This window comes from Helianthus annuus, chromosome 9 (genome assembly GCF_002127325.2).
Source record: "Helianthus annuus cultivar XRQ/B chromosome 9, HanXRQr2.0-SUNRISE, whole genome shotgun sequence".
In the NCBI taxonomy this organism is placed as follows: domain Eukaryota; kingdom Viridiplantae; phylum Streptophyta; class Magnoliopsida; order Asterales; family Asteraceae; genus Helianthus; species Helianthus annuus.
Genome location: NC_035441.2, coordinates 168,049,817 through 168,072,127, shown reverse-complemented (window position 1 = coordinate 168,072,127; position 22,311 = coordinate 168,049,817). Strand labels below are relative to the sequence as shown.

Here is a 22,311-nt window from a genome sequence, read left to right as displayed (position 1 = left end):
ATGTATAAGTCGGGTCACATATAATATGTTATGATCGTTCGATATGAATTCCATTTACTTTACATTTGATCCAATCACAATGCTTATACAGGTTACACCGAGTTCCACTGGATACGTCGAAATGTGTGTTTTCATATGGTTAATGCATCATATAACGTTTGGACTAATCCATTTAATGTTTACGATCGCGCCGCAACGCGGGCGGGTCTTAACCCTAGTTTGACTTAAATTAAAAAAACTATAAAACCTGTATTATTTAGTGATTTTTTTCCTCTTTGTTACCTTTTACTTTAAGTTAATTTGAAACCATATGATCAATATTACAAAACCCATTCAAATCAAACACCCATACAATTTAAACACAAAATCTTGAAAATTTATTTTAACAAATCGGTAAAAATAACAACTGGGTAATTCAACAGGGATCTAGAATAATAATATTATTACATAAAAAAGAAGATAAAAGCATGGGGGCAGTTTATAATAAAATCTTGTAACTAAACTTTAAAAATTAAGATTGACAGCACCTAAATATCTCTGTTTCTTGAAATTTGGGGCCAAACTAATGAATCTTGAGATTGTAAAAGTGGTGATATTGGTACATATTGGAGTTTTGAATTGCTACCAGAACTTCAAACCGCCTCTTGCGTTGGCGTATTCAAGTGAGCCGCTGCTGGAGTATGAGCCCACCTCTACGCCGACTTCACCAAGATTTCGAACCACCATCGGCAGTTGCCGTATCCAAGCGTGTCCGGCAGAGCCACAACTACCGTGTATTTCTCTCTCTTTATCGCGGACCAGTTGCCGGAGACTCGCCAGCTGGGGTTTTCTCTAGCCACCTGTTTGGTTTGCATATAGAGTCCAGTAGGGGTAAAATAGACACGTGTGGATGACGGCCCAAATCAATCAATAGGAGCAAACCACATCTGAAAACTACTATTCATTTAACATAAAAGATGCCTTGTTGGTCAATCTGAAAGAAAACCCATGTTAGTAAATACATAACCGGTTGCTATATTTTGAAGCCAGGATTACATGATGATACCTGGTGCAATATACCCATAAGAACCAGCAATGGAAGACATGTATTCTGAGGTTAGAACAAAATCATCAGAAAACCATAGAAAATCACAAACATTTCACAAATTAATGATGAAACAGAGGATTTCATTTCGAAGCAAAGAACGACATACCCATTGCATATTAATGCGTATGATCTATATAACGCTTCAAAATCAACCAATCAAACAAACATATACAGTTTCAAAATCAACCAAACAATCAAACAGAACATAATTTGAAACAATATAGATCGATAGTTTACCTGTGTGAAACCCAAGAGACATTAATCTGTTGCCTGTAAAATTCAGAGCACCACACCACCATTGACAACCGAAGCCGCCGGTGCAGCGGAGGTACCAACACATACAGCGCCACCGCCGAAAGCGACACTCAATCTCGCAACCGTGTGGCAACCGGTACAAACCCTAGTTTTTCGGCCAATCACCGCAATCGTGATCTCCTCAACCGTGTTCTTAAACATCAGAACCCTAACGTTGATTCATCGGATCTCCCTCTATCTCGCAACCTCTCTCTCTCTCTCTCTTCCAGTTCTCTCTATTCTCTGAAGTGGGTTAGGGTTATGTGGTATCCTGTAGAGGGGGAGTCGCGTGGTGATATACGTAATACGTGGGCATCTCCACGGAGAACCGGCGGCCCAATGAATACGTGACATGAAGTGCGGCACCGTTCATTCGGTTTCTCTATTATCATATTTAGATTTGAAACCATATGATCAATAAGCACTAACTAGGTTTTGTATATATGTTATATAGTTTCTTTTATTGTGGAAATTTAAACATTTATAAAAATATCACATTATTTGAGCAACTATTAAAGTTAAGAGAGTTGAGAAATAAAAGAATTTTAAACAACTTTAGTAAAATACTTGAAAAACTTGGTTATTATTTGATAAGAGTTTTATTATATTTTTGTAATAGTGAGAAGAAAACTTAATTAGAGAGTCAAAATTAATTGACCGAAGAGAAAAACTCCACTTTTTATCATTATATCATTTTATTGAATTTTTAGCATTTAAGGTTGAAAGAAAATTAGTTAGGTTGATTATTAATTTCTTGAAAACATTTAACAGGGGGAGGGGAAGGAAAATAAATTAAGAGAGAACAGAAAGAAAAAGATATGATTTTTTCGTGTTCCCGAGTTTAATGAAAAGTAAAGGAAAAGAGAAGAAATCAAGCATTTTATGTGTTCCCGAGTTAGGAGAAAAAGAAAAGAAAATAACAATTTTACCATTATACCCTTTAAACATAAACCGAGTTAGGAGGAAAAGAAAAGAAAATAACAATTTTACCATTATACCCTTTAAACATAAACATTTTAATTAAATATGAGGGCAATTTAGTAATTAATAATATTTTCTCTCCTAATCTTTCCAATTTGGGAGGATGAATATATGGACAAATTTTCTTCCCTTTTCCCTCCCCTCCTGTCCTTAAAAAAACTCAGGAACATGGTTTTTTTTTATATTTTCTTCTCTTTTTCTTTCCACTTAGCCTGTTAAATAAGACTTGGGAACAGAGTGTTAGAGATTAATTATAGAGTAAATTACTGTTTTGGCCTCTGTGGTTTAGCCAGTTTAACCCTTTCATCCCCAAAAAAATATTTTAACATATCAGACCCTGAGTTTGCATTTTATAATGGTTTTGGCCCTTGATACTAATTTTGTTACTTTTTTTGTAGTTAAGTGTAAGGGTAATTAGATCTTTATATACCTTAGGGGCTGTTTCTGATAATTATAAAGTTCTTTTAATATTTAAGAGATTATTAATGCAATTACTCAAGTTTTTTTTTATTATTTCGTTATTTTCACGATTATTTTTTAATAAAATATGTTTTATATATACGAATAAATATGTATTTTCATTAAGCATTTGTTTTTTATAAACGTCGTTTTTAAAGTCATTTGTTTTTAACCTTTTTTAAAACCGTATATCGTTTTTAAAATTATTCCTTTTTAAAGTTGTTTGTCTTTTAAAGTTTTTTTAAACAATCCATTTAACACCGTTCTTTTCAAAATCATTTTTTAAACTTTTTTAAACAATTCGTTTTTTTAAGTTGTTGATTTTTAAATGCTTTCTTTTTAAATTGTTCCTTTAGAACCGTTTTTGAAATCGTTCATTTTTGTATTCAATTTACTTAGCCGTTAGGAAAAATGAACTTCAGAAAATGAACGATTTCAAAAATTGAAGGAATTTAAAAACGATCGATTTTAAATGAACGAGTATTTTAAAGAACGAAGATTAAAAAAAGACGTTTATAAAAAAAAGCAAAACCTTAAAAAATATGTTAACAAGTGTATGGTTCTAAAAAACACACGAATTTAATAAACGAAAGATAAAAAATAGCGAATTTTGAATAAACAAACGGTACAAAGAAATGGAAGATTTGAAAAATGAACGATCTTTTGCAAACTTTTTATTAGAATGTTTCATCTTTTTTTAAATATTACATTTCTTTTGTTTTTTATACACTTCGTTTTGTAAAATTTTAAAAACGAACGACTTAAAATAGTGAGTTGATTCAAGATTTTAAAAAACAAATGATTTTAAAAAGAATGGTATGAAATGAAGTGTTTAAAAAAACTTTAAAAAACAAACTACATAAAAAGAACGATTTTAAGAAAACCAAATGATTTAAAAATGAACAATTTTAAAAACGATAGACGCTTTAAACAAAATGTTAAAAAAATATTTTTTAAAACCATATTTATAAAAACAAAGAGTTAATGAAAATACAAATTTATTTGTATATTTAAAACATATTTTGTTAAATAATAATCGTGAAAATAACAAAATAATAAAAAAAACTTGAGTAATTACATTAATAATCTGTTAAATATTAAAAGAACTTTGTCATTATCAAAAACAGCCCCTAAGGTATATAATTACCTAATTACCCTTACACTTAAATGCAAAAAAGTAACAAAGTTAGTGTTAGGGGCCAAAACCGTTATAAAATGCAAAATCGGGGTCTGCTATGTTAAAATATTCTTTTTTCGGCAAAAAGGGTTAAACTGGCTAAAACACAGGGACCAAAACAGTAATTTACTCTTAATTATATGATTAAATATATACTTCTTAAATAAATATTAAATAATATACAATTGAGGTGAGAGATTTGGTTTAATGACAAAGTCACTAAAATTAAGAGTGAGAGGTTAAAAGGTTGAGCCTAGATAAGACTATGGGGTATGAGATGGGGGTTGGGTATAAACGCCCAAGTCACCATCATGGGTGGGCTTGGATTTCGGCGTGGCCCCATTAACGGGGTTTCAGCCCGAGGCTAGCCGTTGGGCATTAATTTAAAAAAAAACTAGCCGTTTGGGCTAGCCGTTGGGCATTAATTTTAAAAAAAACACAATCTTGCGGGTTCTGATTGGCCAACAAAACTAGACGTTTGGGCTAGCCGTTGGGCATTAATTTAAAAAAAAACCTTTTTCCTATATAAATACCTTACCATATTTAACATTTTTCTCACTCAATATCAAACACATAAAACACAATCTTGCCATGAGTTCTTCAAGTTCAAGTGAATCTTCATTATCATCTGAAGATGATGCAGAAATATTTCTACAAACGATCGCGACGGTGGTGAAAGCTATCGTGGAAGACGATGAGGAAGAGACTTCAAAACCTAAACGGAGGAGGTACATCGGTCGTGAACGGCACACTGCTAACAATTTATTGGTAAGCGATTATTTCTCAGCGGAACCTAAGTATGATGAAAAAATGTTTAGCCGTCGTTTTCATATGAGTAGAAACTTATTTTTAAGGATATCTAGAGATCTTGAGGAGAAGTATGTTTATTTCCAACAAAAACCGGATGTAACCGGTCAATTTGGATTTAGTACGTGGCAAAAGGTCACGGCCGCACTTAGACAGTTAGCGTACGGCAATAGTTCGGACATTATGGATGACTATTTAAAAATGTCTGCACGTGTAGCTAGAGAAAGTCTTCACAACTTTTGTTCGTGTATTTTAGAACTTTATAAGAAAAGATATTTGAGAAAGCCCTCGTTCAGTGACATGCAACAAATATTGGAACATCACGCCGATTATCATGGGCTACCCGGGATGCTAGGTAGTTTAGATTGTATGAAATGGCCTTGGGAACTTTGTCTAACCGCATGGCAAGGCGCTCACACGAGTGGATTTCACGGGATGCCAGCCATCATGCTTGAAGCGGTTGCATACCAAGATCTTTGGATATGGCATGCATTCTTCGGTATGCCAGGTTGACATAACGATACTACCATCATAAACCACTCGCCCCTTTTCGATGATCGGGTAAATGGTATAGGACCCAAAGGAAGTTTCTTTGTGAACGGGGTTGAGTACGTGTATGGGTACTACCTAGTTGATGTGATTTACCCGGAGTGGGGGATTTTCGTAAAATCGTTCACAAGACACGGTACCATAGATCCAAAGAGATTAAAGTTTAATAGGGTCTAAATGGCTGCACGTAAAGACGTCGAGCGAGCGTTCGGTGTTTTGAAGAAAAGGTGGCGAATATTGGCAATGCCTTGTCGACTATGGGACAAGGATCAGATTGGAAACGTGATGTATGCATGTATCATTCTTCACAACATGATTTTGGAGGACGAAGGTAGAGCGGTCGTTACCTACTATGATGACGATGACCCCCAACCAGATAACGTAACAGTTACAAACGAAGATAAATCGTCAAATGAATTTTTGATCAAGTCAAGGGATATACATCACAACCTTCGATCTGATTTGGTGGATCATGTTTCAACGATTCCTGGGTTCAAAACCGACGAAGACGACGAAGAATGACTGTTTTTATTTTGATACTATGTTTTTCGTAACTATTATGTATGTTTATGTAGTTTTTAACAGTTTATATATATATATATTAAAAAAATGACGTGGCTTGGCCACGCCAGCCCAGCCACACCCACCATACCCCTATGAACTTGGGTTTGTGTATTGAGTGCCCCATAATCCACATGTCAAGAAATGCCCCAAACCCCACTCCACCATACCCCACGGTCTAATATCGACTTTCAAAAAAACAAAAAATACATCTAGTGATCTTAAAATAAAGCTATTTCAGTAAATAAGATTACATTTACTATATCTACATTCTCATGATGCGGTAATAGTGCTTTCCAATGATTGGGTGAAATGGGCGGCAAAGGGAATAGTGTCAGGCAGCTGCCTGGCACTCCCCTATTGGCCCAATAAATTTACGATTTTATCCCGTTTTAAAATTACGATTTTGCCATTACTTCAAAATTATGTTTTTACCCCAACATAAAAATAAATTCACGTTTTTCCTCCCAGCTAAAAATTTCAATTTTGCCATTGTTAAAAATTACGATTTTGCCCAGTTTAAATTTACACTTTTGCTATTAGTTTTTTTCCTTAAAATTAGGATTTTGCCATCAGTTCAAAATTATGTTTTTACCCCACTTAAAAGTAAATTTACGCTTTTGCTATGAGCTAAAAATTTCAATTTTCCCCTCAGTTCAAAATTATGATTTTGCCCCGTTTAAAATTACAATTTTGCCATTACTTTTTTTTTCTCACAGTCAAGTTACGATTTTGCTCTCAACTTAAATTTACATTTCCTCCATCGTTTTTGTTTGTTTTCCTGGTTAAATTACAATTTTGCCCTAGTGTAAAATTACAGTCATGCCAGCAGCTGCCTGGCACTCCTCGATTGGTCCATTTAATTTACGATTTTATCCCTGAATTAAAATTATGATTTCGCCCTCAGTTCAAAATTACGTTTTTTCCCATCATTTTAGTTTTTTAGCAAAACTATAAAAGTTTTTTGTTTTTATTGGTTGACTCCATTTAATTTTTTTTACGTATTAAGGAGCTGTCTAAAACTCGTTCATTGGTCCTGAAAAATTACAGTTTTGCCATGGCCAAAAATTACGGTCTTATCATCGTTTTAGTTTTTTTCCTAGCAAAATTGTAGTTGTGTTTTTAATTGATTGAGAATTATTCGGCTTTCGTCCCGCAACGCGGACGGAGCATCCACTAGTGTACTACACTTACCAACTTTTGTAAATAGTGTATTTGAGGGTTTTTGTTTTTTTTTTTCTTTTGTGTTTTTGTCTTTTCTATTCTTTTGTGTTTTTTATACTTTTATACATATTTTTCAGTATTGAAACTTACAATCACTTAAATTTTTAATGACTTTGTAATCGAGCTTTACGTATTTATTTTTATGTACGTGTGGGTATAAATTCAAATTGATTGACGCTTCGATGTAAATTTTCTCTAGAAATGAGTCGGGTCAAATATAATATGATTTTATGCTTATCATTATGTACGTTTTCGGTAGGCCTACGTTTTGACGTAATTTTTTCTCAGAAATAAGTCGGGTTAAATATAATATATTTTCAGACTTATTTTTTATGTACATTTTCATTTGATTTATAACGTATTTTTTTTTTGAATAGCCACGACAACGCGCAGAGCAATTCACTAGTTATTCATCTATTCTAAATAATTATTAATCTACTTTCCATAACACTTTATTATTAAATATCATTTTTAATCATATAAATCACACTTACGACTTGATATTTAATGATTTTTTAGTCAGGTTTCATCATGTGACTAGCAAATTTCATAATTAAGTGGATTAGGACATGCGGGTTGCGTTAGGTAGGGTTGTTAAAAAAATCCAGATTTGAAACAAAATTCGAAATATCAGAAAACCGAATAATCTGAATATTTGGATTCATATGTGAATTTCAAAAAATTTCGGATAAACCAATTATCCGATATCTGAAAACTATTTTTTAATATAAATAGTTTATGAGCACTATATTGAGTTTGAAACATAGTAAAAAAATAGTAAATAATCGGATTCAAATTTGGATTTATGAATGTTTTTTGTATTTAGTGTTGGAAATTTGGAAAATCGAATATAGGTATAGTTATAATCTATGCACGAAACGGATTTTTTGATTTTTTATATAAATTCCGATATTTGTTTGGATATTCGAATCCATATCCGAAATTTCAGATACGGATTCGGATATTAATATTCACTATCGGGAATTTTCGGGTATAACGGATATATGAAAACTGGATAATCCGATCTTGAACACCCATAGCAACAGGATTGCTAAACTGCAGCAAAAAAAAAAAAAAAAAAAATAGACGTAAAAAGTTGAACCACACACGCGTGTAGTGTGTTAACTTGCAAAATTTTGACCGAAACAAAAAACATTTTTGTAAAAGAGCGCGTGTTAAGGTGTCTCATGCCCGAACCAAACCGAAAAGAATTAATATGTGTGTAGATATGCATGCATATATACATACATATATATATATCATCAATAATTATTATATACATGTATATATAATAATCATTATAACGGTTATTAGGGGTGTAAACAAGCCCTGAGGCTCAAAAGCTATTCGTTATCAGGTCGGTTAAAAGCTCGAACGAGATGAGCCTAAACAAGCCCGAGCTCGAGTCTGAAACAGAGCTTGTTTCACCATCGAGCCCGAGCTTGAGCCTGAAATAGAGCTTGATTCAAACAAAATTTTAATTTATATACATATATATATATATATATAGTATAATAATAATGATGATAACATTGGCGAGTCGAGCTTTGGCTCGTTTAAGCGATATTGAAGCGACATCGAGCCAAGCTTTTAACTTGTTTGTGGTTGTTCTCAAAATAGCTCGAGCCAAGCTCGAGCTTTGGGTTTTCCTCACGAGCCTATCTTGAGCTCAAATAAGTAGGCTTGAACCGAGCTCGAGCTTCATAAAAACATGACGAGCTGAGCTCGAGCCTAGTCGAGCTCGGGCTCGGCCCGGTTCGTTTACACCCCTAGTTGTTATGCCAAGCAAAAAAAAGATGTAAACGTGTTGAAAGATGCACCCACGTTGCATCGTGTTAACAGCTCGCAAAATATAGACCTATACAAAAAGGAATTTTAATAATCCCAAAGGTCGTTAAACCGAAAAAAATATAAGTAAAATCAATATGTAAATGTTATGACTAATAGTAAAAATATATTTCTTTTTTTTTCATCAACTCTACGCAATTATCTCAGGAAAAAAGGTAAAAATATATCTTGTAAATTGTACAAAAAAAAGAAAATAAAAGAATTAGAAGATGTCACGTGACATCCACCTATCGAACACTCAAATTGAATAGTATTATATTTGGACACTTTTTGTCCGGTAACTAAAGGGTGGATAATTTCATAAACTAATAAACAATTTAATGAGTCAAACTATTACATAATATCCACAAGATAATTAAATTAGTCATTAATTACCATGATCATCAACCTTATGGTTTTTTATACCTCTTTTATCATTCCCTTTTTTTAAGGTCTGTTTGACTTTTTAAAAGTCAAACTATCAATTGACATACATGGATACACTAACAAGTTCAATAAAACCCATTTAGCCATTTTATCAAATACTTGGTGGGCATCATTTTAGGCCATCATATTAGCTAAATTTTTCAACCAAAATCATGATGTATCTTTCAACTCAATATGCTCATACACTTATTAGCATCAGTTGAACATTAACTTTCAATTATCATAAGCAATTTCATCATGATTTCATGTTCAATGACTAGCATCTACAATTCAACCATTAAAGGCCCAAGAATCTATAATCATGTCAAAACCACTTCGCCTCTTATGATGGTTTAAACCTAAAACTATCATGCATATGATTTCTATATATATTTCCATTCATATCATGATTCTAAACGAATTTTACACATCAATTTCATCATACCGTCAAAACCTACTTCATGGCATGTATGTTGACCTAATCTCTAAATTGTTCAAGTCTATATATATTAATAAATGAGATGATGTGGGCTATGTGTCCTTGAATGGTGAAGCCAATTTGATGATGTGGCATCTATTTGTTTAGTGGTCTTTGATTTTGGGAGGAAAATGATGGAATCTCTCTATAAACAAAAGAACTTTCACAAAACACAGACTAAAACCTATGATGGACGCGGGATCCGGAAGACTACGGATTGGGCCGGGCTTTTAATTTTGGATCCTTTATATTGCTTCTGACTCTCATCTTCTTTCTCACGTTTCATTCCAAACCCTAAATCATTCTTTCAGCCGCTGTCTTCACTCTACATCCTCTTCAAATCAAACTTGGATCCATCACTGTCTTCTCCAAATGATTCAACAAACAGGTAACAATTCTTCAAATAATGTCGCTAACTTCATCTTCTTCATCAAGAAATTTCAGGATTCTTCTTCGTGACACCATCAATGTGTGAACCGGATTGGAGAAACATGCTCCTTCTTCGTGACACCATCCATTTTATTTGGATATCTAATTAGGGTTTCTTGGTCTCATCACAAACTCAAAAAAATTTTCGATCCCATCTGCTTTCTCTCTCTTTCTCCCTGGAGATTCAAAAAGATGAAGGCGATTCAAGTCGATTGGTGAAGATTTCACCATATCAATGAAGAATCTAACCTCTCAGCAGGTATATAAGTTTTTAGGATTTGATTTTTGAGTTATCTGTATTAGTTTATATCTTTATAGTTGTAATCTGTTTTGACATTTTTGGTGTGATTTATTGTAGGTATAATAAGGATATTAGGAGTTTAAGTCTTAGTTGTGTGTTTTGAGTCCATCACAAGCTATCAATAGAGGACCTCCGATAATCCTTACCATGGTTCTGGTCGATTATAGTGTTTGAGAACTTGAATTTGAGTTCGATGGTTACAGGACCCATGCAAACTTGAAATGGTACCAGGTGTAATTACAAATTATCCGACTTCAACTTTTGCTGAGATATTATGTGATAAAGATAAATAGATGTCAAGCTTTTTCTTTAATCGGTGGGAGCCATGCCTCATATTACAGTGCTTGCATAAGCCTGTGATGGTTGTTACTTGCTACAAGTGGCAGTTTGAATGGGTTTGGTATAGGTCAAAATGGGTTTGGGTCAACATGGCTCCATTTTAGTATATACTTTGAATTGTCGGTGGGTTGTTAAGGGATCAATTTTGTTGCTTCGGATTACAAACTATATGAATTTTAATAAACATTATTTTTTCAGATTTATTGTAGATTAAAGAGGCGTTTGGGTGTAAATTCTTATGAGGTGAATTGTGGATACATATCGTCACCATGAAATGTTTTGTTTCTTCTAATACTCACAATTTTATTTACTTTTGTAGGTTATTGAAAGCACTCATTCGTAAGTTTTAATTACATGAAGGCATTCTTTGGTTTCGAGTGGAGATATAACAAGAAGAAATGCTCCAGTTTTACAAAAATAATATGTGAAGAATTCTTGACCTCCATCAGCATTTACTAAAACTTAAAACCAATTGACAAGGTAAAGCATCTGGTACTTCACGGTTTGGTCATTTTAGGTCCTATTTGCTCAAAAAAAAAAACTATGGATTTGGTTTTAAAACCATAGCCGAACATACAGATATGAGATAATAACCTTTTTTGTAATTAGTATCATTATTTAGATGGCCTTTCTTTGTCGTTTGGTTGGAATAAACATGGCACTCTGGTACAGACTTTGTGAAAAATGGTGAGTTCAAGCAAGAATAATTCAATTCATCCATGTTTTTTTTATTTAAATTTAAGCGCCACCAAAAGTAACAAATCTGAAAATAATCAGTGATTTAAAAGAGGGAAGTAAGATTACAGTAACCGCGAATGTAAATGGAGCTATAGAAGGATCCAGCAGAGTTCAATGGTTCAAAACATTTTCCTCCATTCTTGATGGTGAAAATGGTCTTGACGCACCAAGCACTTCCAAATTGGCCAAGGTTGGTTGTCTAATTATAAATGATTAGCCTTGATACATTTTCTTAGCACGCTATTTTTATTAAAAAAATATTTATGTTTCACGTCAGGCATTCCGTGTACCTTTAGGAGCTGTTGGATACTACATTGTTGCAAAATTCACTCCTGTGAACGCAGATGGTGAATCTGGTGAACCCGCATGCGTTAAATTAAAATCATTTCAATAATTCAATCTCTTTTGGTAGCAAATGGTTCTTAAAAATTATTATTAAACCTTTGCAGCTCTTCCGCCGAATTTAAATTTTTATCCATAACTGGCGACTACACTGAAGGTGGTATACTGACAGCAACTTATGGGTACATAGGAAGTCATGAAGGAAAAGAGTATTTTTCAATTGGTATCTTCATGAGGTATTTCTGCGTTCATTTTTTTAATAATATCATAGTATTTATCGTCACCAAATCTTTTTTCATTCATCTTGCTTGGGTTATCTGCAGGTTGAAACTGACCCTGGTATTTTGATACTTGAGGTTTCGGGTTGTCTTCAGTATAGTGTCACTAAAGACGCTATCGGTAAATTTTTCATCAATTAATAGTGTTCTTGACTGAACTGAATCTGTAGTTTGTTTAGTTGATTATAGTTGTGAGCGAACCAATTTCAGCGGCGCGCTATTACTAAGGTTTGCCTTTTGCAAAACCATTCATGCGTCAAGTAGATCATCAGCGTTTCCACCACACTGCTGGCAATCAAGGTGATTTTACTCATTTAAATAAGCAAATATTGCATATAGATTTCTGTATAAGATATGGACTGAAGTTTAGAACTCATGGTTTTCTAAAGCATTTTTAGTGACTCATTAGATTATAACTTAGTTTAGATGGTTTTTGGTACTTGACGTTTATCACTACTTTATTTATTTATATGTAATACTACTTTATTTGTTTATATCTACATCTATCTATCGGGATTTTGTACTTATTGATTGTTACTATTGTTGCAGTATAAGTTCAAGTCTTGCATTTAACTTCTTTTTAACTTTTGAATATGCTAATTGTCATTTTGTGTGCTGGTAACTAAGTGTAGGGAAATTGATTGATCATGAAATTCCTTAATAGGATTTGGACAAGCTTTACCACCTTCGTAACTTTGCTTTGATTTTGTTAACAGTTGCTTCCTAATTTGTTTCCCTTTTTAGTGCCAGTCGTTCAAAATCTCCTGAAAAAAGTGAACATAGTGTGGACCATGAAGGGTGACGGGTGGTCCTTTGGACAACCCTTAAGCATGTTAAAAGACGAAATAGTCCTCCACTTAATCGTGTATATATCTTGAATTAGATAACTACGGTGCTATTGTTTCAGGTGCGGTTTAGGAGCTAAAAGATGGATTAAACGCAGCTTGGGAGGCTTTGGTGATGAACGGGTCAAGAGTGGAACAAAAGACGAAAGCAAGAAGAACATTCAGGTCATCACCGTAAATTACGGTCCCACCGTAATTTACGGTGGACCTGAAAAAGAAATGGTTCCCACCGTAGCACAGTTTATTCCCACCGTAAAAGAACAATGTCCACCGTAAATTACGGTGGAGCCGTAATTTACGGTGGAAGCTGCGATCCAAAGTGTAACTGCCATCATTTAAATCAGTTTTTGAGTGTCTTTTCACTATCTTTTCATCATTGGACGGTTGTGAAGGAACATTGGGGCGAATTTTGGCTACTTGCTTGGTTTGTGAACATTTCTTATCATTCGGTTTATATTTTCGATTCGTATGAACACTAGTTTGATTATGATGATGATTCACCGAGCCATGTCCGGCTAAACTCTTCGGTGATCATCTTAGGTGAATGTTTCTTGAACTTTTGTGTGTTTAATTTCTGAATTTCTAGAATGATAACTTGCGTTGCTCGAATGTCATGGTGTATGTTTGATTGTTTGTAGTTTGTTAATCAATATTGCAATTTCTAGTCTTAATCGTACGTTCTTGGTGCCGTTGGCAATCGAGATATCACGGGAAGGGTTAGGGTTGGTTATTGATTAATTGGTTATCGGGAAACAACCTCGCGTTTATATAATCCGAGTACTTTGTTCCCTTTTATCACTTCAATCATCTATACACGAGTTATGTCTATGTAACTCTTTCTAGTTGAATTACACACAATTGTTTAAAGAAACTGAAACCTAAGGTGATCATTGTTCTCTCCTAATTTGTTTTACAACCAACTTTGATTTGAATTAGTTTTTAATTTAGTTTTGAAAATCAACAATCCAAACTCTTGAATTTTAATTTTCTGCAATTTAGTCTAATAATTAGTTTAAGTACAAAGCTATACATTCAACACATCTTCCACATACTCCCTGAGTTCGATACCCTACTACCACTAGCTATAGTTGTTTGGGGATTAAATTTGCGTGACCCACGATATCACGTCAAATTTTGGCGCCGTTGCCGGGGAGTAGTGCGCAACGTGTGTTAGTTTAATAGTTTTGTTTGTTATTTTCGGGTTTACGTTGGTTGTGTTTAGTGTGCAGGTACTTCAGGTGTATGCATACTAGAGGCTCTCACAGGTCATCACCGCTATCGTTTGATCCGGAAATTGAAAGAACGCTAAGACAAAACCGAGTTTTAGTGCGAGAAAACAAAATCATTGGTTCACCCACTTCACCCATCACACCGAGAAACATAATAGCTGATTCTCAAATTCCACCTACAACCAGTCAATCATCCTCATCTTTTATACCTACGTCCACCCAACCATCACCAAACACTACATTACCCAATACCACTACTGAATTTACACCATCCAATGTCACCCAACCAATCACCACTCAAACTGAGCCTACCATCACCTACAATCCATCCACCACAATCCCACCATTATCTCACTTCTTTCCCCCAACTACGGGTCAATCATCATCCACCTTCACAATTGCACCCAATTCAACTATCGTGCATACTACTTCATCTTTTAGACCACAACAACAACAATCGGGCTTTCAGTATTCAACCATCCCATTTGGGCAGACCTCGGGAATTCAAGGAGATGGTTATGATGAGGGATTTGAAGATTATGAGGGTTATGAAGATGATGGGTACGGTTATGGAGGTTATGGAGATCAAGGGGAGTTTGGGTATTTGCAAAGTCAATCTCAAGGGATGGCAAGTGTTGGTGGAATGCCACAACAACAAATTATACCACAACACATTCGGCCAAGACCACAAGGGCCACCAATACAACAACCTATTCCATTGCAACAAGTTCGGCCACAACATGTACAACCACAATTTCAAAGGCCGATTCAATACCCACCGATGCCCCAACAACCAATTGCACCACAAGGGCCTATACCAAGACCAATGGGTCCTATTCGTCCAAGGGGTCGATTGGGTGTTCCAAGAAGGCATCTTAGGGAACAAGCAAGGGGAATAGAGGCACATTTCAGGCCAATCATTACTCAAAACCCTTCACCGGTGGTTATCCCTCACAACAACCAAGGGAGAACTTTTGAAGTAAGAACAAACTCGTTGCAAAGTTTACCGAAGTACAAAGGGTTAGCAACGGAGGAGCCGTATTTCCATTTAGAGGCCTATGACTCAATTTGTAACACTTTTGGGAGTCAAGGTTTTTCGGCCGATGAAGTCAAGTTGGTCTTATTTCAGTTTTCTTTGGAGGATAAGGCAAAGAAGTGGTTCTACACTTTGCCTTCGGCATCTATTTACACTTGGGGGAAATGCAACAAACTTTCTTAGACGGATTCTATACCGCCCAAAAGACCAATGATGCTAGAAAGGGGTTGAGGAGCTTCCAACAACAACATGGTGAGATGTTCCATGAAGCATTTGAACGATTCAATATGATGATTAAAAATTGCCCTCACCATGGGATTGAATTGTGGGAGTTGATGAATGCCTTTCATGAGGGGTTGAGTGCCGAAGATGCTCGCGATTTGATGTCCATTACCGGTGGGACTTTTGGAACAAACTATGAGAATGAAGATTGGGAGTTCTTGGAAAGCATGGCAACTACGTCAAAGAGGAAAGCTCAAGCTTCAAGAAGAGCCCGACCGACCACTACCCGACCGCAAGTGCACGCCATAGATGATGGTAATGTTCAAACCACTAACCAAATATATGATGTTTGTGCTTTGTGTAATGAAATAGGTCATGCGGCTGAAAATTGCCAAGGGATGTTGGACGGGCAATACGAGGAAGTTCATGCGGTTCAAGGTCAAGGTCAAGGAGGAGGTGGTAGGAACTACAACAACATGAATTCTAATACCTACCACCCCGGATTGAGGAACCATCCGAACTTTAGATATGGGAACCCTTCAAATCAAGCAAACCCAAATTTTCAAGGTAGCCAAGGTAATTTTGGTTCACGGCCATCTTACAATAATCAAGGTGGATATCGAGGCGGAAATAACCAAGGTTATCAAAAGCAATACCAAACGGGTCAAGAACAAGGGGGGCCTTCGGGTGGAAACGAGGTGTTGGAGATGCTAAAGAGCATGCAAATGGAGATGCAAAAACGGAACCAACTTGATGAAGTGCGAATGCAAAAAGATGAGGTTCGTGATAAAAGCATCCAATCACTAACAACCCAAATGGGTCAATTAGCAACCGAGGTGGCGGAATTAAAGAAAGGTAAGGGTCAACTTCCAAGCGACACTAAGGTAAACCCTTCACATGGTTCGTCACGAGGTAACGTTAATATCAATCATGTTAGTGTTTTAAGAAGTGGGAAAGAATTTAAGGCCAATTTGTCACCCGAATTGGTTGAGGGGGTGGTTGAGGATATCACGGGAATTGAAAGTGATGATGAATTTTCACCGGTTAAACCAAAAGAAACAATTATTAAAAAACCGGGTTTGGGTGAAAGTGAAAAGAATGAAAAAGTTGAGGGTGAACCGAGTCAAGTTCCATTTCCATCGGCCCTACTTGATCCGGGAAAGAAAAATTTTATTGTGTCGAGAGGTCCTCAAAAAGAAGAGATGTGGGATATGTTCAAACAAGTAAAAATAAATCTCCCACTCCTCGATGCAATAAAACAAGTCCCCGCTTATGCAAAATTCTTAAAAGAATTATGTACACAAAAAAGGCAAAACAAAAAGAAAGTGCCTAAGCGGGTGGATTTGACCGGGCAAGTAAGTGCGGTGTTGAATGGAGAGCTTCCTCCTAAGCTCCAAGATCCGGGCACGCCATTGATTAATGTACAAGTTAGTAATTTTCAAATGGCTAAGGCGTTGCTAGATCTTGGAGCCGGAGTTAGCATTTTACCGGGGGGCTTATACGACCAATATGACTTTGGTCCATTAGCAAGGGTGGAGACGACGGTTGTTTTGGCCGACTTGTCTCATAAGTTGCCTCGGGGTATGGTTCAAAATGTAATTGTAAAAACTGATGAGTTTTATTACCCGGTGGACTTCTTAGTTTTGGATTACTCATCGGCGGACCCTAAGCAACAACAAAATATAATTTTGGGTCGGCCATTTTTAAGCACCGCACATGCTATTATTGATTGTAGATTTGGTACAGTTGATATGGCGTTTGGAAATCGAAAAATGCGTTTGAATGTTTTTACTAACAATTCTAATGCTAACGGTGTTGATGAGTGTTTCATGGCATACATAGTAGATGGATGCAACCCGCATGAGTATGAGGAGGATGGTTTGGATATTTGCCTGTGTGACTTTTCTGAACAGGTACATGCTTATGCACTACGGGTTGAAGAGGAAGCACAAGATGCTATGGCAATGAAAGAAGGTAGACCACCATGGACCCATCAATTCGAGGGTTTACCGGTGGAGATCGATTCGGGTACAAAACCATCATTGGAGGAAGCACCAAAGTTGGAGCTCAAGGACTTGCCTAACGATTTGAAGTATGTATTCCTAGGGGATAATGACACTTTACCGGTCATTATTGCCTCTAATTTGGAGTTGGCACAAGAGCAAGCATTGATGGAGGTTTTAAAAGCGAACAAGGGTGCTATTGGATGGACGATTGCCGACCTCAAAGGAATTAGTCCATCCATTGTCATGCATAAAATCATCACGACCGAAGATGCCAAACCGACACGAGAAGCTCAAAGGCGGTTGAACCCGAACCTAAGGGAGGTAGTTAAAAAGGAGGTAATTAAATGGTTGGATGCGGGAATCATCTATCCAATTTCGGATAGCGCTTGGGTAAGTCCCACCCAAGTTGTGCCTAAGAAGGACGGCATTCAAGTAGTCAAGGATGAAAGTGGTGAACAAATTGCCACCCGACCGGTTACCGGGTGGCGGGTGTGTATTGACTACCGAAAATTGAATGCCGCCACTTCTAAGGACCATTTCCCGCTACCTTTTATTGACCAAATTATTGAAAAATTGTCGGGTCAAAAATATTATTGCTTCTTAGATGGGTATTCGGGTTATAATCAAATCGCCATACACCCGGATGACCAACACAAGACCACCTTCACATGTCCATATGGCACTTTTGCGTTTAGGCGAATGCCATTTGGTTTGTGTAATGCTCCGGCAACGTTCCAACGATGTATGATGAGTATTTTCTCGGACATGGTTGGAGAGTCGCTCGAAGTATTCATGGATGATTTCTCCATTTTTGGCACTACTTTTGATAATTGTCTCAACGAATTGCAAAAGGTTTTGAAAAGGTGCGTTGAGAAAAATTTAGTGCTAAGTTGGGAGAAAAGTCATTTCATGGTGCAAGAGGGCATTGTGTTGGGGCATGTGATTTCGGAAAGGGGGATGGAGGTGGATAAGGCAAAGATACGGGTAATATCATCTTTGCCACCTCCTAAAAATGTTAAGGGTGTAAGGTCATTCTTGGGACACGCGGGTTTTTATCGACGTTTCATTAAGGGTTTTAGTGTTATCACCAAAACCTTATGCAATTTGTTATTAAAAGATGTCCCGTTTGATTTTACTAACGAGTGTATGCAAGCTTTCACTGTTTTGAAGGAACACTTGGTCAAGGAGCCTATCTTGCAACCACCCGATTGGTCAAAGCCGTTCGAGATAATGTGTGATGCGAGCGACACCACTATTGGTGCAGTTTTGGGTCAACGGGTTGACAAGAAACCGGTGGTTATTTACTATGCAAGCAAAACTTTATCCGAAGCGCAACTTAACTACACCACAACTGAGAAGGAATTACTAGCGGTGGTGTATGCTTTAGATAAGTTTCGCTCGTATATTTGGGGAAGCAAGGTAGTGGTTTATTCGGATCATAGTGCGGTCCGGTACTTGATGGAGAAAAAAGATGCGAAGCCGCGTTTGATTCGGTGGGTCTTATTATTACAGGAGTTCGATCTAGAGATCCGAGACAAGAAAGGAAGTGAGAATGTAGTAGCGGATCATTTGTCTCGGATTCCGGTGGAGGGGATCGATGATGTGAGTGAAATCAATGAAAGTTTCCCCGATGAGCAACTTTTAGCCGTTTCCACTTTTGTTGCACCGTGGTACGCTCATTATGTCAACTATTTAGCCACGGGTGCCATTCCAACTCATTGGACCAAAAAGCGTCGACAACAATTTATGGTCCAAGTGAGGCAATACATTTGGGATGAGCCGGATCTCTTCAAGATCGGACCGGATCAAGTTATACGGAGGTGTGTGCCCGAGACGGAAGTGTTGGAAATCTTAACTCATGCCCATTCGTCCGCTTGCGGGGGTCATTTTAGTGGGCATAAAACCGGCTATCGGGTACTATCTTGTGGGTTTTATTGGCCCACTATTTTTAAGGATGCAATTGAGTTCGCCCGGAATTGTATAAACTGCCAAAAGATGGGTAGCATATCGAAGAGGGATGAGATGCCACTACAACTAATCTTGGTTGTAGAGATATTTGATGTATGGGGAATAGATTTTATGGGTCCGTTTCCGAATTCGAATGGCTTTCTTTATATTCTTGTGGCAGTGGATTATGTCTCGAAGTGGATTGAGGCTATTGCAACACGAACGAACGACCACTCGGTTGTTTGTAAATTTGTTCAATCCAACATCTTCTCTCGCTTTGGAATCCCGCGGGTTATTATAAGTGATGGTGGTTCACATTTCAAGAACTTCAACTTCGGAAAATTATTGAAGAGGTATAGCGTGAACCACCGAGTTGCCACACCTTACCATCCGCAAACGAGTGGACAAGTCGAAGTGTCCAACCGTCAAATCAAGGAGATCCTCATGAAGACGGTAAGAACGGATAGAAAGGATTGGTCGAGCAAGTTGGATGATGCTTTGTGGGCGTACCGTACGGCCTACAAGACTCCGATTGGCACAACACCTTACCGAATGGTGTATGGTAAGGGTTGTCACTTGCCAATGGAGTTGGCGCATCGGGCGCATTGGGCGATCAAGACAGTCAACGCGGATTACGATGAGGCGGGTAAGTTGAGGAAGTTGCAATTGAGCGAGATAGAAGAGATTCGAGATGAGGCGTACGAATGTGCATCGGCTTATAAGGATAAACTAAAGAAAGTACATGATGCGAAATTGCGCAAGAAAACGTTCGAAGTGGGGCAGAAAGTTTGGTTGTACAACTCACGATTGAAGATGTTCGCGGGCAAGCTTAAAAGCAAATGGATGGGTCCGTATGTTATTCGAAGAGTTGGGCGATTTGGTGATGTAGACATTCAAGACGAGCAAACATTGAAACAACAAACGGTGAACGGTCACCGCTTGAAGCCGTACTTGGAGGGAAATGACATCAACAACTTGGAGCTTGACAAAGCGGGCTATATCTTACGCCCGGTCGATGAGGAACAACCATGAGAGGCCCAGGTTTGGTGGTAGTGTACATAGTAGTATTTTGTTTTGTTTTGTTTTGTATAATTGCACAATTGCCATAGTTCCTCGAAGTCCGTGTTCGAAACAAGTGTGGGGATGTTCGGGTCACGAATTGCTCTTACATTGTGTTGAGGACAACACGGGATTTTTGAGGGGGTAGGGTAATTTTTACAAGTTTTTGAAAAAAATTAAAAAACATAAAAAAATCGAAAAAATTAAAAAATCTAAAAATTTTTCACATAAAACCTCAATTTTTGGCAAAGAAGAGATGCCCAGTGAGCACCATAATTTACGGTACAGCCGTAATTTACGGTGGTTGTTCAAAAGTGTTGGGCTTTACGGTGATATTCTACTGAGTTACGGCAGAGAATTGAGGGTCAGTGTTTACCGTAAATTACGGTAATACCGTAATTTACGGTGGAAATTGGAATTGTTTGGGGCTTTACGGCGTAAGTCTACTGTGTTACGGTGGAGAATTGATGTTCAGGTCTCACCGTAATTTACGGTGAGACCGTAAATTACGGTACGCAGAATTTTTGTGTCGGTCGTTTGGGGTTCCGCTTTTATATAAAAAAAATAAAATAAAATCTAATAAGAACAAAACATGGTCATGTGAATACTTCCCCATCCACCCATTCTCTTTCACTTTACATCATCTCTTTCTTTCTCTCAAGACCCACCACTCTTCTTCTTCTTCTTCTTCCCAAACCTTCCACCCTCCATAACTTTCCAAATTCCTGTCCAAATCAAGTGAAATCCTGGTCTAACTTGACTAATTTTTCACAACCTTGTCGATTGTGAGGAGAGATTTCAGAGAAAACACACTTTTGGGGTCCGAATTTGAAACCCTAATTTGAGATAATTTGGGGGTTTTGGAGTTTTTGGTTTCACAAGCACTCTTCCATCTTTAAACAAGGTATGAAAGCTTATTTTGTTATATTTTGGTGCTACATTGTGAAAAGTAAGGTGATTTAGGTTATGTGTTCTTGCCCACTTGCTTGTTGTTAAGATATGATTATGAAATTGATTATTGAACATGGTTTGTGGTTGTAGATGTAGGATTTGTGGTTAAAGTAGTGAACTTTTGGGATGTTCTACATTATAGAGACACCATGCCCAATTTTTGAAAAATTCTTGATACACTTTTGGTTCACTAACATCTACAACCATGATAACAAGCAAGTGTGGGGAGGATTTTGAAGAGAGGGTTTAATTTGGTGTTTGCTTTTGTTGCTTGTCTCATGTGTGTAGGTAATGGCTAAGACAAAGGAACAAGCGGGATCAAGTTCATCATCATCAAAAGGCAAGGGCATACAAAAGGAGCAACCACCAAGAAAGAGGCAATATATGGGTAGGGTTAGTGAAAGCGAAAGTGAAGGCGAAGAAGAGAGGGCGTTAGACCCGAGTGAAAAGCCGGTATGGAACTCGGGGTCTTTGGATGATCAACCCGAGATTTGGCAGCCAACACTTTACAATGATTGCATGAATAAGTTGAAAAACAAGGCAGCCGCGTTTATTTGTGAGAAAGAAGTTGATGAGCCCCAATTTGGCCAGTTCGGGGCGTTTGCTAAGTTTCGCGCTTTAGGTTGGGAAGGGGCGCTTAAATGCTTCGACAAAGACAAGAGTAACCTGTTTATGACAGAGATTCAAGAGTGGATGGCAACCTTACAATGTCACAATTT

At 37.0% G+C, this 22,311-nt stretch overlaps 1 long non-coding RNA gene and 1 other non-coding gene across 2 annotated transcripts; both read right to left on the bottom strand.

Moving 5' to 3' along the window:
- Positions 1–379: 379 nt before the first annotated feature.
- On the bottom strand, positions 380–1,793 carry LOC110879477. The gene is made up of 3 exons (XR_002558693.2): positions 1,325–1,793; positions 1,046–1,090; positions 380–973 (listed from the first exon to the last, which is right to left on the bottom strand). It is a non-coding gene; the product is annotated as an uncharacterized LOC110879477 (long non-coding RNA).
- A 13,827-nt stretch (positions 1,794–15,620) lies between these two features.
- On the bottom strand, positions 15,621–15,726 carry LOC118482321. The gene has a single exon (XR_004868364.1). It is a non-coding gene; the product is annotated as a small nucleolar RNA R71 (small nucleolar RNA).
- Between the last annotated feature and the right edge of the window lie 6,585 nt (positions 15,727–22,311).